The sequence below is a fragment of the Triticum urartu genome, chromosome 1 (genome assembly GCF_003073215.2).
Source record: "Triticum urartu cultivar G1812 chromosome 1, Tu2.1, whole genome shotgun sequence".
Taxonomy (NCBI): Eukaryota; Viridiplantae; Streptophyta; class Magnoliopsida; order Poales; family Poaceae; genus Triticum; species Triticum urartu.
In genome coordinates, this window is record NC_053022.1 from 110,475,661 (window position 1) to 110,482,011 (window position 6,351).

A 6,351-nucleotide genomic window follows, 5' to 3' on the forward strand; every position below is an offset into this window, starting at 1 on the left:
ATCTTCCCGGGGCTTCCCGAAACCCCTTCTGGTGATCCGATGACTACCCGGTACCTATGGAAACTCTTCCGGTGTCCAAATATCATGGTCCTATATATATCGATCTTTACCTCCGGACCATTCTGGAGCTCCTCGTCATGTCCGTGATCTCATCCGAAACTCTGAACAACATTCGGTCACCAAATCATATAACTCATATAACACTATATCGTCAATGAATGTTAAGCGTGCGGACCCTACGGGTTCGAGAACTATGTATACATGACCGAGACACCTCTCCCGTCAATAACCAATAGTGGAACCTGGATGCCCATATTGGTTCCTGCATATTCTATGAAGATCTTTATTGGTCAAACCTTATGACAACATGCATAATACCCTTTGTCTGTCGGTATGTTACTTGCCCAAGATTCGATCGTCGGTATCTTCATACCTAGTTCAATCTCATTACCAGCAAGTCTCTTTACTTGTTCCATAATACATCGTCTTGTAACTAACTCCTTAGTCAATTTTCTTGCAAGCTTCTTGTGATGTGTATTACCTGGCCACAAGGCCTTGCGAGCGTTTCGCCAGGTTTATCAACAACCTCTACTACAGTTTCGCTATGGTGGACACCAACAATGATCTATAAGCGCTCAAGATTTCGCGCTTGGCCTGCTGGAATCTTGTCGACATCCGTGACCACTACACGGTCTAGGGCAACATGAAGAACAACCAAGAATCCCTAGTTGACCTCGCCTCGACCATCATTGACCCATACTACATGAAGATGAAGGATGAGATCAAGAAGGACAAGATCGCCTGGAATAGTGCCTGGGAGTAGAGACTAGATGAAGAACACATCAAGTATGCGGTCAAGGACGCGTACACAAGCTATGAGATGTACAGGTAGATCATTGACATGACTAAGTCCCTTCATCCTGCCCCAGACGAGGGATCAAGCCATAGAGCAGTGGCGGCATCGTCACAAGAAGTAGCTGATTAGATGACTGTTTCTCCTAGTTTAGAATGCATGTAATTGTTTATTGAGGTGTATGTGAATGTTTTGTATAGTCACTTATATAATTGGATGTTTATTTTGGTTATATATGTTGTTCTTCTGTGGACAGAGCAAATCACATCGCAACAGAGTAAACTAGGGAACCCACCGGTGATGATTTCATCAATTGCTGGCAATTGTATACCAGCAAGAGTTGATACGTCTCCAACATATCTATAATTTTTTATTGTTCCATGATGTTATATTATCATTCTTGGCTGTTTTACAATCATTTTATAACACCTTTATATCATTTTTTGGGACTAACCTATTGACATAGTGCCCAGTGTCAGGTGCTGTTTTTTGCTTATTTTTTACATCGCAGAGAATCAATACCAACCAGAGTCCAAACGCAGCAAAAAATTTGGAGACTTTTTCTGGACCAGAAGACAGCTGATGGGACAAAGAAGTACCAGAGGGGAGCTCTAAGGGGAGCACCCAGGTGGGTTGTTCCCACCTCGGTGGCCTCCTGCACCGCCTCTTCGCCCTATAAATACCCAAATATTCCAGAAACCCTAGGGGAGCGCAAGTTCCAGAACCACGAGATCCAATCTAGACACCATCACGGAGGGGTTCATCATCCTCATTAGTGCCTCTCCGATGATGCGTGAGTAGTTTATAATAGACCTACGGGTCCATAGGCAGTAGCTAGATGGCTTCCTCTCTCTCTCTCTTTTGATTCTCAACACAATGGTCTCTTGGAGATCTATTTGATGTAACTCTTTTTGCGTGTGTTTGTTGGGATCCGATGAACTTTGAGTTTATGATCAGATCTATATCCATGAATATTATTTGAGTCTTCTTTTGATCTCTTATATGCATGATTATTTATAGCCTCGTATTTCTTCTTCGAATGGTTGGTTTAGTTAGGCCGACTAGATCAATTTCTCTTGCCATGGGAAGAGGTGCTTTGTGATGGGTTCGATCGTGCGGTGTTTTTCCCAGTGACAGAAGGGGCAGCAAGACACGCATTTATTGTTGCTATTAAGGATAACAAGATGGGGCCTATTCCTACATGAATAGATCTCGTCTACATCATGTCATCATTCTTATTGCATTACTATGTTTCTCCATGAACTTAATACACTAGATGCATGCTGGAGAGCGGTCGATGTGTGGAGTAATAGTAGTAGATGCAGGCAGGAGTTGGTCTACTAATCTTGGACGTGATGCCTATATATTGATCATTGCCTTGATATCGTCATAACTATTCGATTTTCTATCAATTGCCCAACAGTAATTTGTTTACCCATCGTGTGTTATTTCTTGAGAGAAGCCACTAGTGAAATCTATGCCCCGGGGTCTATTCTCCATCATATTTGCTTTCCAATCTATTATTTGCCTTTGAGATATATTTTTATTTGCTTTTATTTTAGATCTATTATTCTAGAAACCCAAAAATACTTTGCTGCACTTTTTATTTGCATCTTTTGTTTCGCATTTATTCGAGATCTATTTATCCACTCAATCACAATTATTATCCCGTCAACTTGACAATTTCTGGCGCCATTACCCGAAAAGGGATTCACAACCCCTTATAAGCGTCGGGTTGCAAGTATTTGTTCTTTGTGTGAGGTACTGTTTACATAGTGTTGCTTGGTTCTCCTACTGGATTGATGCCTTGGTTTCATAACTGAGGGAAATACCTACCGTAGTTGTGCTGCATCATCCCTTCCTCTTTGGGGAAATGCCGACGTAGTTCAAGCGACATCAAGCGTTTTCCCGCAACACACACAGCTTATTAGCAGCAATGTGTCGTGTTATTATCAGTTTTCGCACACATTTCTGATTACGGACATGTTTGTCATGTATCACACACATCTTATTAAGTTGAACCATTTCTGTTGTCTTGGCCCATCGCAAACAGTTCATTCGAGTGAACTATATGCCGCATATCGCACACACCTTGATTTGGCTCACCGTTTCTGTTGTGTTGCCTAATCACAAATAGTTCATCTGAGTGAATTGTATGCCACGTATCGCACACTCAACTCTAATCTGAATCGTGTTTGATGTCTCCGCCATCGCAAACAGTTCGTATCATTGTTTACGATTTTCCTACACGACCGTTTGCAATTAATGCACCACACACAGTTTCGTCGAAGGGTCTCTGATTGTAGTATCGCGTTAGGACCATCCTGCAGTAGTGTAGGCCCGTCTCATCCATTGGATGAATGACATCTGTCGCGACACTGAGCTGACACGTGATTCCTTTGGCCAATGAGAATTTTACACGCGGAAAATCCCCATTGGTCCGAGCTGTTAACGAGTTATCAGATCCATACCAGAACCCGATAGCTTAACAATGACCCATTACAGTGGATGCCACGTGTTGTTTACCCTTGATGAAAACACTTCTATGATGCGTCATTTATCATCATGGAAGTGGACACTTCTGTGATGATAATTTGAGTATTGTCATGGAACACTTCTATGACAGCACAGATATGACTATCTTGATTCTGCCATAAAATCGTCACGGATGTACATGCATGACAGAAAACGTGACCTACTGTGACAAACACGTATCATCATGGAAGTGTTTTTTTTGTAGTGACTCTCATGGCCCGAGGAACTAAAACACATGCTAACACTCTGTGCTATAACAATTGATTTCAGACAATACTATCTCAAAGTATAACAAACAAGATTGGGTCGATCCAATATGATCATTCTTCTTACGTCGTACTCTCTATATTGTTTCAGGACTATTGTTACACTAACGATATCCTGAGACCGAAAAACATGACCACCAACAACACTTGAGCTAGTCTTAGAGGCAAGACCGATAACCTATACTTTACCGTTTATCATTCCACACGTGCATATCAGTTTTCCACTGAATAACATATTCCAGTATCACAACATTAATAGCATGAAATATAAACTGCTAATTATGAAAATGGAAATATAATAGTACATTATTATTGCCTCTAGGGCATATTTCCATCATCTTTGCTGCATAATTAAATGGCTATACATGATTTCTGATCTATTTGTCTTCTCTGGCCAAGAGAGGTGAGTATTTCTTTTGAGGGAGTGGTGCATAGTAGTGGGTTAAATCTTGACGTGCTCTAATCAAGTGACAATAATGACGAAGACACGTATTGTATTGTTTCCACTAAAGATAAAATGATGGGGTTTAATCTTATTGCTAGATTTCTTTTTGTCTGCATTACGTCATCTTGCTTATTGTGTTACTATGTTTCTTGCAAACTTAATAGTTTGAGATGCATGTTGGATAGTGGTCTTGGAGTGGATTAATAGTAGTAGATTCAGTTGGATTAACGGTCTACTTATCACAGATGTAATGCCTATGTGAGATTATGCCATGAATGATCATAGTTATAAATTGCTACTTTTCTGTCAATTGCCCAATAGTAATTTATTACCATGCCATTACCTGCTTTCGATAGAGATGCCACTAGTGAACCTATGGCCCTTGGGTCTATTCTCCATAAATGCAAAACTCCTAGAAAAAATGTTCTTTTACTTTTTTGCCATTTTCCCTTTATTATTATATATTTGCTTTTAATCTTGTACTCCCTCCATCCCAAATTAAGTGACTCAACTTTGTACTAACTTTGTACTAAAGTTAGTACAAAGTTGAGTCACTTATTTTGGGACGGAGGGAGTAACTAGCAAGACAAGGGGCCTGACAACCCCCTTGCCAAGTTGGGTGCAAGCAATATTTTTGTTTGTGGGTAGGTGTTGTTAACATTGTTAGCTTATTGAATCCTACTATTTTTATAAACCTTGGTTCTCAACTAAGGGAAATACTTTCTGTTGTTGTGCTACATCACCTTTTCTCTTTAGGGAATCCAACAACTCCTAGGGAGTAGTAGGAATCAGCCCGCTTCTACCGATGGACTGACCAGAAAACCCTTGGTTCTGGTTCTCTCGCCCACAAAGGGCCAAACCCCCATGTGCATGGCGCCTGAACCCTGAGACCAAATTTTCCTCAGCAGCTCCCTTGCCTTCTACAAGTGTTCATCCATCTCTAAACTGATTAGGATTCAAAGAGATTCTCCCTACCGTTCACTCTCCTCTTGTTCGTTCACTCTTCAAGGGTGTTTTTGGGGGTTTTTTCCTGTGAAAACTGACATCCATCGAATCAAGACCATGCTCTTGAGGGGGGTTCGCTAGCAAAACGTCCTTGAGGAAGGTTGGGCAGATAATGTTTCCATCTATTATTTTCCTATAAACCCTCTTTGGATCAAATGAGTCGTGCTATCAAATTCCTATTAATTGGTTTCATGTGTCCAAATTCCGTCGGAACTCTAGCGGCCAATATGACCATGTTTTCACACTCGTTCACATTTTTCTTGTAAATTGGCATGGGTAAATACATTTCAAAGTCTTGATTGTTTTTATCTGCGTTGGTATTTCCCCAAAGAGGAGAGGATGATGCAGCACAACAACGGCAAGTATTTCCCTCTGTTATGAAACCAAGGTTATCAATCCATTAGGAGAACCAAGCAACACTATATAAACAGTACATGCACACAAATAACAAATACTTGCAACCCAACGCGTAAGAGGGGTTGTCAATCCCTCCTCGGTATTGACATAGATTAAATTGTATGAGACTGAATAAATAGATCTAGCAATAACACAAAATAAAATAAATAAATAAAAAGTGCAGCAATGTAGTTTTGGATTTTTGGAATAATAGATCTGAAAACAATATGATAAAAGATAGACATGGGGGCGTAGATTTCACTAGTGGCTTCTCTCGAGAAAATAGCATACGGTGGGTAAACAAATTACTGTTGGGAAATTGATAGAAGAGCAAATAATTATGATGATATCCAAGGCAATGATCATGTATATAGGAATCACGTCCAAGATTAGTAGAACGAAATGATTTTGCACCTACTACTATTACTCCACACATCGACCGCTATTCAGCATGCATCTGGTGTATTAAGTTCATGGAGAAACGGAGTAATGCAATAAGAACGATGACATGATGTAGACAAGATCTATTCATGTAGGAATAGACCCCATACTTTTATCCTTAATGGCAACGATACATGTGTGTCACTTCTCCTTCTGTCACTGAGGTTGAGCACCGCAAGATCGAACCCATCATAAAGCACCACTTCCCATTGCAAGAAAAATCAATCTAGTTGGCCAAACCAAACCAAAGTTTCGGAGAAGAAATATGAGGCTATAATAATCATGCATATAAGAGATCAAAGAAGACTCAAATAATATTCATAGATAGAACTGATCATAAACTCGCAATTCATCGGATCCCAACAAACACACCGCAAAAAGTCATTACATCAAATAGATCTCCAAGAACA